Source organism: Amblyraja radiata, chromosome 24, assembly GCF_010909765.2.
Source record: "Amblyraja radiata isolate CabotCenter1 chromosome 24, sAmbRad1.1.pri, whole genome shotgun sequence".
NCBI classification, from domain to species: domain Eukaryota; kingdom Metazoa; phylum Chordata; class Chondrichthyes; order Rajiformes; family Rajidae; genus Amblyraja; species Amblyraja radiata.
In genome coordinates this window covers 6,890,090-6,902,381 of record NC_045979.1, presented here as the reverse complement: position 1 = coordinate 6,902,381, position 12,292 = coordinate 6,890,090, and the positions used below count along the sequence as shown (strand labels likewise).

At 42.7% G+C, this 12,292-nt stretch overlaps 1 pseudogene; it reads left to right on the top strand.

Annotated features, from left to right (window-relative positions):
• The first annotated feature begins 9,951 nt into the window (after positions 1-9,951).
• LOC116987114 lies at positions 9,952-10,061 on the top strand (annotated as a pseudogene).
• The last annotated feature ends 2,231 nt before the right edge of the window (positions 10,062-12,292 follow it).

The following is a 12,292-nucleotide window of genomic DNA, read 5'->3' as shown; positions in this document are numbered from 1 at the left end:
CACAGGGAGAATGTACAAACTCCATGCAGACAGCACCTGTAGTCTGGAACAAACCTGGGTCTCTGGCGCTGTAAGGCAGCAACTCCACCGCCGCGCCACTATGCTGTCCTGGATGTACCACTTGGAAATATATCACCATTTCATCCACACTGCCAGGAACCTCCTGGAATCTGTTCACCAGAAATATTGCAGCAGTTCAAAGAGGTGGCTCACCTTCCCAAAGACAATTAGGGGGTGGGCAATAAACGTGGGCCTTGCTTGTGACACTCACATCCCAACAGAAAATAAAACAAGAAGCTATACCCACGTTCTCTGCCCTGGTTTGTGGATCCTGCTTCAATCCAACAGCCTGGCAACTTACTTATGTACTATTTTTTAAGAAAACAGCTCTAAATTATATAATTGGTGAAACACGAAACTTCAACAGATTTCCCTAGCTTTGAGCTTTGATAGGGGGGTGGAAGATTGCAACCTTCACGCGGCCCGCCCTGTTTCGACTAATGCAATCAACTCGACGTGCACAAACGGAAGATCAAATAGAACAAGTTGTCCAACAACTTTAGGCTGTGCACGCCACATGAAAGAAGAAGAGCTTTAATAGGCTGTGAAAAGTCACCTCTCTCTGAAGGCTTTCATGGCAATTGGCAAACTTAATATTTTCTGACAAATGTTATCTTTTGGCAAATATCTTGGTAAGGATATCTTCTAACAGGTGTTCTCTGTCATTTGGGAATATGATGTGTACCATTTTGACCAATCCTCAACCTTTTTGTTCAATTCTGGTTCTAAGCCAAAACAAAATTCAACCCATGACTTGTGAAAGATTGAACAAAAAGTGTTTTGTTTCTGTCTGAATGGTTTTCTAAATGAAACGAGTGTGACATTTTATTCTGGTCATGGATAGATTAGATAGAAATAGTCAGCTCGGGTTACTATCGGAGTTGACCAACAGGGTGCTACAATCTGATGCCCTGTAACTGCACTCTAACACTGCAAGCGAATCTAACCCAGGATGTCCTTAGAAGGCATAGGGGTTGCCTTCATAGGGATCATTAATGACAGTAACACAGTTACAGTAATGGCAAAGAGAACTCCAGATCTCTCATCCCAACTCCCAACATTTCTTTCAAGGTATGCCCACTCTATCTTCCAGTAAATTGGAATCGAATACTTTATTGTCACATGTGACTAGGCACGGTGAAATTCTTTGCTGCATCCCCAATGTATACAAATAACAGCCACGTACGGTGCTGACAAAGTTACAAAGCTCGCCGGCTCCTCCTTTTGTTTTTCCCTCCCCACCCACAACAGTTCCCCCACATTGGGCCCCCATTGTCCTTTGTTCCCCCACCCTCCCCAATTGTCCTTTGTTCCCCCACCCTCCCCAATTGTCCATTGCTCTTCCACCTCCCTCACAGCAGTCACCCCACGCCGGGTCCTCCAGTCCTTCCCCTCCTTCCTCATAGTGGTCCTCCACGCTCTCATCGATCGTTGACCGTGGGTCGACCCGCGAGGCATCGCCTCCGCCACGAGGCTTCACCACCGCCGACTGACTGACCGAATCACAAAGATGTCACAGCATCGAAGGCGGCCATTTTGCCAGCCAAATAGTCTCAACCAATCTGCCACCTACCTTAAACATCCAATTTACTTCAGTTGCATTCCCATCTCCTCCCATGTATATTGCTGTTTTTTCTCACAAATATGTAAATACTGATTCTGTTCTATTCTGTTTTGTAGGGTTTTTTTGGGGGGGGGGGGTTTGCACAATCCGCAAGCATTGCCACTTTTCATTTCACTGCACATCTCGTATGCATATGTGACAAATAAACTTGACTTAGCGCCTTAAACTTTAAAGCCTATCTCCTTTCTCACTCTGATCCCACTGATGGCTACATTTATAGCTATTAAATCCTGTTAAATTTTATAATTTTATAATTAAATCAACTAAAATATAACATTTAATTTTTATAATTTAAAACAGTAAGAATTTTTAAAATATATACTTTTTTAATTTAAAAAAATAAGAATTTTTAATTAAAAAATATTTAATTGTTTTAATTTTGTTTATTTAAAACAAAATTAACATTATAAAATGTTAAGTTTATAATTAAAATGTATAGCTATTGCATGTGTACATTAAAAAATAACAACATGTAGCCAACTGCTCACGAAGCAATTACAAGACAGCAAAAATCTTCGGAAACTTTCTTTTTTTCCAATTTTGGGGAAGTAGCCTTAGCAAATATTTGAGCAAACAAACTGATGGTCATGTGTGTTCTTTACCTCAATTTTACTCCTCCCTGCTCTGTGGTTTAAGTCACCCACCTCCCAATTTGGTGCCAAATTTCCAAATTTCACTAATTTCAATGAAATGAGACATTAACATGAAACGTTAATGACAGGAGGTTTAAAATCAGTGTTGCCTTTTCCCTACTATGGTCCTGGTTCCTGGTTTAATTAATGCCTTATTTCTCTAAGATCCATACTACACTTGAGAATATAAGAAGCGGTCGGAATCGAGGAGAGTCATTGTATGCTGCTTCAGAAGAAATCTGCTATTTAATAACACTACAATTGTTGCACCCTTTTATTACTTACGTATGATTGTGTTTATGTACAGTGTGGGTTAACTGAACTGTACGCAATCCAAGCATTTCCTGTATTTAGATAAAGTAATTATTGAACTACTATACCGTTGAACTATAATTCAATTTAATAGACGTATCGATGATAATGAAGGCTTTGATAATGTATATGGAAATAACTGGCTTCCACTGGCAAGAGCAGCAGTAACAGAAGAGATGGAATTCAATGGACAAATCTAATCCAAACAATTATTACTCTCTCTGTCTATTCTCAACTTGCAGCTATGTGGTAGAAAGTGTCATGGACTATTCAAGCTAGTGGCACTTACTAGTAACCTGCTCACTGATACAGGATTCAGATTCTGCCAAGTTCGCTCAGTTCATGAGTTATACACTGATATTAAAAACTAATTTTAAATATGGGCCACAAGAACTGAATGGCCATTGAGAGTGAGGTGAAAGGAGACTGCTGTTGACATCAAGGCAGCATATGATTGTCATTAGGATCAAGGCATCTGGCTCTAGTAAGCCTGATGCCAATGGAAATCAATGGAAAAACACTACATTCGCTGGGGACATATTATTTGAAGCCTAGGCGATTATGGGGTGATCTTACAATCATAACGAGCAAGTATAGGGTGAATGCACTCAGGTTTTTTCCCAGGGTCAGGGAATCAAGAACTAGAGGGCTGAGGTTTAAGGTGAGCAGGGAAAGATTTAATAGGAATGCGAGGCAGCCTTTTTCACACAGAGGGCAATACGTCTATGGAATGAGCTGCCAGTGGATGTAAATGAGGCAGATACTAGAACAACCTTCTACCAAGTAGCCTTGACCCACTGCAGTTTGCCTACCGCCACAACAGGTTCACAGATTATGTCATGTCCCTGGCCCTAAACTTGGCCCTGGAACACCTGGATAAGGGAGATGCCTACGTCAGACTCATATTCATTGACTACAGCTCTGCCTTCAACACCATTGTCCCATCCAAGCTCATCACCAAACTCACGGGACTTGGTGTCAGCACTCATCTCTGCCACTGGATCCTCTTCTTCCTGACCAATAGACCCCAAACAGTGAGGATAGGGGCCAAATCATCCTCTACGATAATCCTCAACACTGGAGTTCGCAAGGATGCATTCTCAGCCCCCTTCTTTACTCATGTACACCCACGACTGTGCAGGCATGTACAAATCGAATTCAATTTACAAATTCGCAGACGACACCTGGGTCGGATGTCAAATAATGATGAGACGGAGTATAGGAAGGAGATTGAGAACCTCGTGACTTGGTGTGGAGTCACCAAACTTTCTGTCCAAGATAGACACAAAAAGCTGGAGTAACTCAGTGGGTCAGACAGCATCTCTGGAGAAAAGGAATAGGTGAGATTTCGGGTCGAGACCATCTTCAGACCATCTCTCAATGTCAGCAAGACGAAGGAGAGAGTACACGTGACAATAAAATGAACTCAAACTCACACTCACACTCGAGCATAAACATTTGGACAGGTACATGAATAGAAAAAGTTTGGAAGGATATGAGTAAATCTGAGCAAATGTGATCAGCATAGATGGGCATCATGGTCAGCATGAACTATTAAGGCTAAAGGGCCCGTTTCTGCACTGTATCACTCTATGACTCCCTCACTCACAATGGTTATTACTTGAGATCATTCAACTAAGGAAGAGCGCTGAGCCATACGATATTCAGTGATCACCTCCTGTCCATGATAAGGTCTGTGGGAATGTTTGCTAATCATTACAATGTTAGGTTCTATTCACAACTCCTCAGATAATGAAGTAGGCAGCTTCACCTGACAACAATCAGGCATGTACTGATAATGGTGACCACCACGGGTCCCGCAAAAGCACAAAAGAGTAACGATCTTTAATAAGAGTAGGGCTAACTTGCCCTGGCATTTAGTGGCATTATCATCAACAACTATTGCTCACTAATGATATCCCTGGGCTCAGCATTAAGCCAGAAACTTAATTGGACCAATCAATTCTAAAAGCACATCAGATCAAGTCTAAAAGCACACCAGGGTTAGGGTGCTCTGTGATTCGTGACTTCCCTCCTTGTGCATATAATTTCATCATTTACACAACACAAGCCAACAATGGTGATCGTCTGAAGAAGAGTCTCGAAACGTCACCTATTCCTTTTCTCTAGAGATGCTGCCTGCCCCGCTGATTTACTCCAGCTTTTTGTGCCTATCTTTGGTTTAAACCAGCATCTGCAGTTCCTTCCTACACAATATGATGGAATATTCTCCACTTGCAATAGCATTTAACCCAAGACTAAATAGTCCACTCTATTGGCACCACATCCAACAATTAAAATTGATTTTTTCCTCTACAACCAGTTGCTGCATATAGTGACCACAAAATGCACACAGCAGCTCTCCAAGGTTTCTTCAATGCAACCTCCCAAATTGATGAATTTTATTTTTAAGGGTGGCATGGTGGCACAGCGGTAGAGTTGCTGCCTTACAGCGCTTATAGCGCCAGAGGCCCGGGATCAATCCTGACTATGGGTGTTTGTCTGTACGGAGTTTGTACGTTCTCCCCGTGACCTGCGTGGGTTTTCTCCGAGAACTTCGGTTTCCTCCAACACTCCAAAGACATAGAAACATAAAAACATAGAAAATAGGTGCAGGATTAGGCCATACGGCCCCTTCAAGGCAGCGCCGCCATTCAATATGATCATGGCTGATCTTCCAAAATCAGTGCCCCGTTCCGGCTTTTTCCCCATATGACTTGATTCCCTTAGCCCTAAGAGCAAAATCTAACTCTCACTTGAAACAGGTTTGTAGGTTAATTGGCTTGGTGTAAATGTAAAAATTGTCTCTAGTGCAGGATAATGTTAATGTGCTGGGATCGCTGGTCAGTGCGGACTCGGTGGGCTGAAGGGCCTGTTTCCGCGCTGTATCTCTAAACTAAACTAAAAATGGACAATAGACAAGGGCATGGTTGTATGAGAGAGGTACCATTTGTAAGCTCACCTCCAAGTCACACACATCCCGAGTTGAAAATATATCACAGCTTCATCATCACTGATGAGTTTATATCTTTGAATGCTCCACCAAATGTATTGTGGGGAATGTCTTCAACCAACAGGATGGAAGAAGTTGAGGAAAGTGGCATTCCAGCCTCTTCACAGGGGTTTTAGGGAAGGGAAATAACTGCCGGCCTAACCAAGCATGCCCCAATCCTGTGAAAACAAGATACTCAATTGTGTGAGAATCATTACTTGCACTATTCATTCTGGAAAATAATTACTTATTCCAAAGGAGTGCAGCTGGGATCATTTTATTTTGGATAATCTCACATGAATGTGCTGGGTAAATAATTAAAACTTCAACAATTAATCCCCAGCTGAATTGATTATTTCTGAAGAGGACAAGCATTTCTCAGAAACTGGTTGGAAAAATAAATAATTCAAATTCCAGTGACTGAAATTGGACCAAGTCTGATCTGAAACCGAAACCAAAGATCTGTCAGGGACATTCTATTTAAGATGAACAAAGGATAATCCAGTTTTATCCCTTGTGCTTTTCAAGTTTCAGCATTGTGTTCATCACGTTGGCTAAAGACAAGTTCTCAGAATGATTTCAGATTTCAGAGAATGGAAATTTGAATAAATTAGTTAAATTTGCACAAAAAATAAAATGTACTTCTGACAAAAATTTAAATATAAATTAATGCATCAACAATCTCAGAGAAACAGAATTTTACCGTTGTGTAAATGATCTAAATGTTAATGATGAGGATTTTTATAAATATCTTTATCAGAGTGCTGCCGAGATTATTAGCTAAAAGCAGAAGTTGACAAAGTGGTGGAAGCAGATATGATAGTGGCGTTTAAGATGCTTTTGGCTAGGCAAATGAATATGCAGAGAATGAAGGGATAAGGATCATATGCAGGCAGATGAGATTAGTTTATGTTGGCATTATGTTTGGCACAGACATTGTAGGCCAAAGGACCTGTTCCTGTGCTGTACTGTTTATCGTTCTACACACAGGGAGTAGGAGAACATATTTATCGTACCAAAATAAAGGAGCAGCCATTCAGGATAACAACAAAACGACCTCCATAACCCAACGTTGGACAAAAATGCTGGAGAAACTCAGTGGGTGAGGCAGCATCTACGGTCCCAACGGGTAATGAATCTTTGGAATTCTCTATCCAAGACAGCTGTAAAGGCTCAGTTGCTATACATTTTAAGCAGAGACAGACAGAGTTTGGATATTAGAGGATCTAAGGATTATGGGGCCTATGCAGGAAAATGACACCGAGGTAAAGATCAGCCATGATTGTATTGAACGATGCAGCAGGCACAGGATGCTATAGATCTATTCCTGCTTCTGTTTTTACCTTCTTAAATGAAAAGGTATTTTTCATTTGCCAATGGAGCTTTCATGATGCTTCATCTAAGTCTAAGCTTGACTACAATAATCTATTCAATTCACTTTTTGGTAAAGATAACAAGATAATGTAAAGAGCTCATATCTCAATTAAAGAATAATTCCTTTAAGAATATTTTGCTGTCAAATGTTTCCCATAAAACTTGCAAGTGTTTTACATACACGATCCAAGTATGCGTGGATATCTGCTCTTGCTATTTGTACAGTATTTACTTTCTTTGATGAAGCTCTCTCCCTCTCTTTCCATACATCTGTCCCATGCAGTCATTATTGATAATTGGCCCTTTGTGTAAATCTACAGCTCTTGAGTCATTATTACGTAATTGAAAAAAACAATAGTTATTAGCTCTTTTATTAGGTAAGTTACAATACTTACCTTCAGCGGCGCTGCAATTCTGCCACTGGTCGTGTGCATGATTTTGGCGCTTTTGAGGGGGGGGCGGGGTTAAAACGTGGTTTTCTCCGACCTGGTCCTGGATTATATTTTGTTGGAGTGCAAGTTTTTGCTGAAGAATTCGCCCGACAAGTTAATCGCTGGAGTGATTTTAAAATTAGCTTCTGAAGCCATCAACGCCGACAACGGGCCGGATTTTACGTAGGGGACTGGTAAAAGAAAGTAGTTTAATTTTATGTATAAAAGTGTTTCTTAAGATGCATTTAATTCACATTTTAAGTTGCGAAACGGTGATTTTTTTCCCCCGAACGAACCTGCAGTGTTTTTGCTGCCGATACGGGTTTAAATCCACCGCAGCCGCAACATTCCAATTGATCGCGTTCCAGAAAAACCCACTCGCAAGCTGATTTTACTTCGGAGTCACGTGAGTGACTACGTGAAGAACCCGCTCAGTGCGCAGGCGCGGCATTACGCCAGCAGTGCAACAGCGGCAGCGGGAGCTAGGCACTCCCGCAACAGATGAAACGGACCGTCAGGTGAGTATCCTGAGGTCGGGTTTCTTTTACAGGGGAGCCCCTTTTTCTGCTTGTGTTTTACAGGCAGAGAAAAAGGCTCTGGAACAAAACTGTCCCCCGTTCGAGGAGGAACGTTTCCCGTCGGGGGGAAGGGGGGCAGCAACAGGCGGTAGGAGCGACCCGGTGTTCCTCTATTCCCCGACACCGTGCCGAGCCCAGCCCGCTAGCGGGCTGGATGTATAGCCACCCGAAGAGGCATCCGGCAGGTGTTCCCGATTTGGGACGGGACGTCTCTCCACCCGCACGGGGGGAGAGAGAGCCGCCTGAGCCGCTGGAGCGGCTCTCGGAGCAGGTGCCTGCGAGACGCGCTGCTTGAGGGGCGCTCTCGCTACTACAAGGCACAAAAGCTCCAGAAGAAGGCGGTAGGAACATTTAACCGGGCGTTCCGCTATCCCCACACCGCGCCGAAGCCAGTCCCGCTAGTGCCTGAACTGCGGGCTGGATGTTCAGCCATCCGAAGAGGCATCCGGCCGGTGGCTTCCGACTTGTCGGAGGGGACGTCTCTCCACCCGCAGGGAGAGAGACAGCCGCCTGAGCCGCTGGAGCGGCTCCTGGAGCAGGAGCTCCTACGAGACACGCTACGTGAGGGGCAGTCTCGCTGGAGGGTTCAGGCATACCCTCCACAGTGCCTAGGCACTGCCCATCGCTTCCTCCTTAGTGTGGTTAGCTTTGGGGTGACCAGTGGCTGGGCTGGTCATGAAGAGGGGTCACTGGCTGAACAATATCGGGAGTATGCTTGAGGTACAGGATCAGGAAGAGCTGCTGGGTGTGGCCGCTATGTGGCTCCACCACTAGCAAGATGGCTTTTCAGTCTCAACTGATGGCCAGCTTACTACCTGTCTTTTCCAAAAAACCTCTCCAAGACAGGTAGCCATGAGGCGTTGGTTTTATCACGCCTCCCCTAAATTGCATTTACTCAAAGTGCCCGCCATTATTGGGGGATACATTGAGCAGCGCGTTTAACCTAAATATTTTTTAAATGCATTTGGTACCCTGACGTCGGCTATCATGTCCACCTGCTCATTCCAGAAGGGCAGGGTAGTATGGCAAAACACCTGACCCTACTGTTCAACGGTATACCTCATAACTTCTGAAATGAACTCACAAACCTGCCCTCAATCTATGAAATTAACAGGACTATGAGAACGCCGACCTCATAAGCACAGATCCTGCTACCTGGCACTTACCAAACCAGTCCTAAAAAACTGGACGAAGTGTTCAAACTATTCGGCACAAGAGGGCAGAGTCTGGAATGAGCACCACACTAAACCAGACAGCAGTACCTCTACGTGTCCACCAGGGGCGTCTACCTCATGGTACTGGTGAAAGCTCGGGGCCTGCATGCCAAACCTGTAGCATTTTAGGCCACGGCCCAGAGCAGGCCCCAGGGGAAAATGTGCCACCCCCCAACAAACATCGTCCCTACAAGAACAAGGAACCAGAAACCGAAGAAAACAACAATGAAGACAGATAAGTATGGTTCCTACCATCACATAAAGGTTAAGGGTTGTACTAACAAGGGGTGGATGAATCACGCCTGGTTAGGAAGCTATCACTCTTGGTAGTTATATACCAAAAAATAAATACAAGGGGAATAGAATTAATATCTTGCCACCAATTCAGCAAGCACCCCAAGTGGTCTACCCTCCCACGATGGTGAATGTCGCACCATCGTTGATAAACCACTTGAGTATTTCACCAGGTATACCCATTCATGGGATTTGTAACTACTACCATGGATCCAAGGATACTTTATGGTAGACATCGACCTTGAAGATGCACACTATTCAGTACCTTCTCATATAAGTTTCGGATATACCGCAATTACCTGGATGGAGTAACCATGATGAGCGTTGCGGCATTTAAGTCAAAGTTATCCAGAATCAACTACCCCTGACACTTAGAAACATTCCGTCATGGCATGTCTATATATTAACGACAAACTATCCTTGGATACAGCTTTAGCTGCATCGCTTCTCAGCCTTTTGGCTAAGATCAAGTGTAGTATCTGTTCTTGTTCAAAAGGGAACTGCAGATGCTGGAATATCGAAGGTACACAAAATTGCTGGAGGAACTCAGCGGGTGCAGCAGCATCTATGGAGCGAAGGAAATAGGCGACGTTTCGGGCCGAAAAAAAAAAAAAAAAAAAAAAAAAAACTGTACTGGAGCTCCTGGCAGGTCTTCACCACAATGAAGGCCATGTTCTGTTAGCCTACTCAACTTGGGTACCGCTCACTGGTGATCAGATACAGGAGAGGTATATCAATCCATTCCCCAGAAACAGGTACACCCAAATTGGGATGTCAGTGAAATCCTGACATACCTTAGGGGATGATCACCAGCCAGGTCACTCACCCTGGAACAGCCTACCCTGAAGATGGACATGCTGGTGGCCTTACATCAACACAAAGAGCCAGCTCTCCCATCTACTGCGATGGGACAACATGGTTATAATACCAGATAGTGTCACATGCCCATTCAAGGGTTGGCCAAACAGAACAGACCAGGAACATCAGGTCCAGTCATGAAATTCCGGGCATACCCACCTGAACCACGTTTTATGTGTCATGACCCACTTAGAGATCGACACAATAAGGAATACCGAGGGAGAGGAAAAAGCCTTATGGGTCAGCCACAGGAAACCTCATGGTCGGGTGACGAGCTAAACTATCTCTAGTGGCTCAAGCAGGTACTGGGAGTTGCTGGAGTAAATACTAACGTGTATAAAATCTTATTCCACCAGAACAGCTTCCACGTCAGTAACTAAGAGGATGGACGAGCCTATGGACCACATCCTGGCTACTGCAGGGTGGTCTAGGGAGTATACGTTCCAAACTTTTATAACAAACCACTGACAGAACCTGTATCGTTTGCAGAAAAAGAATCTGCAAAAAATATATAATTTAAGCCCGGGGGAGCAATTGGTCTTGTTGTTGTTAATAACACCATTATTGTTTTTACAAACAGATTCATGGTTGATTACGATAACATACTTCCTCCCTCGAATGACTTCGGCAGCGAGTGAAGTATGAACTGTTACACGGTTTGAAATCACAGAGCTTTGAAGTCTTCACGTAGTCACTCACGTGACTCCGAAGTAAAATAGTAAGATTAAACGAGAACTTACCAGTTTGAAGTTTGATCTGTATTTTATGAGGAGTTACGATGAGGGATTACGTGCCCTCCGCTCCCACCCTCATTATATGGATCAAACTAATAAATTGATGTCTCCTTATCTTTACTATGTTTACTTCAAATAACTGTGTCTATCTGTGATTCCACACCGCTGCTTGGAAGTATGCCGCGCCTGCGCACTGAGCGGGTTCTTCACGTAATCCCTCATCGTAACTCCTCATAAAATACAGATCAAACTTCAAACTGGTAAGTTCTCGTTTAATCTTACTATTTTAATGGCAATTAAATACAGGTATTAAACATTAAATTCCTTCCATTTGGCCTATAAACCCATGACAATGAGATTTAAAAATTATGTTATATTGTGAATTCTTGTGTGAATGTTATTTGGACACTTAGGCTATTTAAAAATGTTAATCTATTCTTAAGAAATGGATAGGTGTTTAGATCTAGTAATTGAATTTTGTAATTAGCTACAATTAGGTAACTAACTAATTATATGCTTTAATTTCATCTAAGTAAGATTGTTTCATATTTGTTTCAGAATGTTTCAATCTATAATAACTGAAAATTTATTTCAGTTCTCTTAATTTTTAAGAAAGTTATGGGCTTTTGACTGTCCTCGATCACAGCTTTTGTGTTGTCAATGGAAAAGCAATAGGGAACAAGATGCTAATTTCTGAGTATGAAAATGGCCATAACTTTTTTAATACTGAAGATATGAAAGTGAATTAGGGTCAAATTAAACTTATTTTTATGCTTTATCTGATGGGATAAATTACAGACTTGATTTTTAAAATCTCAAAATGTTGTAACATTGCTACTTTTATTTTGATTAATGTGAGATGCTGGCCTCTTCACAGACGTTTACGGAATACGGGAAATGTGCTGTTCGGATGAGAGCACAACCATTCCCTCTGTAAACAAGTGAAACTTTCCTCTCTTTTGAAATCAATGACAACACAACAAGAGTAAGGCCCCAGAGTTAACAGCTACAGGGAAAGCAACTCTGATCATGGCTCTTGAAAATTAAGCCACAAATCTAATTTCCAGTCTGTCCAATATGTTGACATATTTTACCACGATGAAAGATTTTGTTGTAATATCTAATGGCGCTCCTTGCACACATTTGCGAGGAGCGCAAATGTGTTTCCCATTTATCACCTGTCATCCTC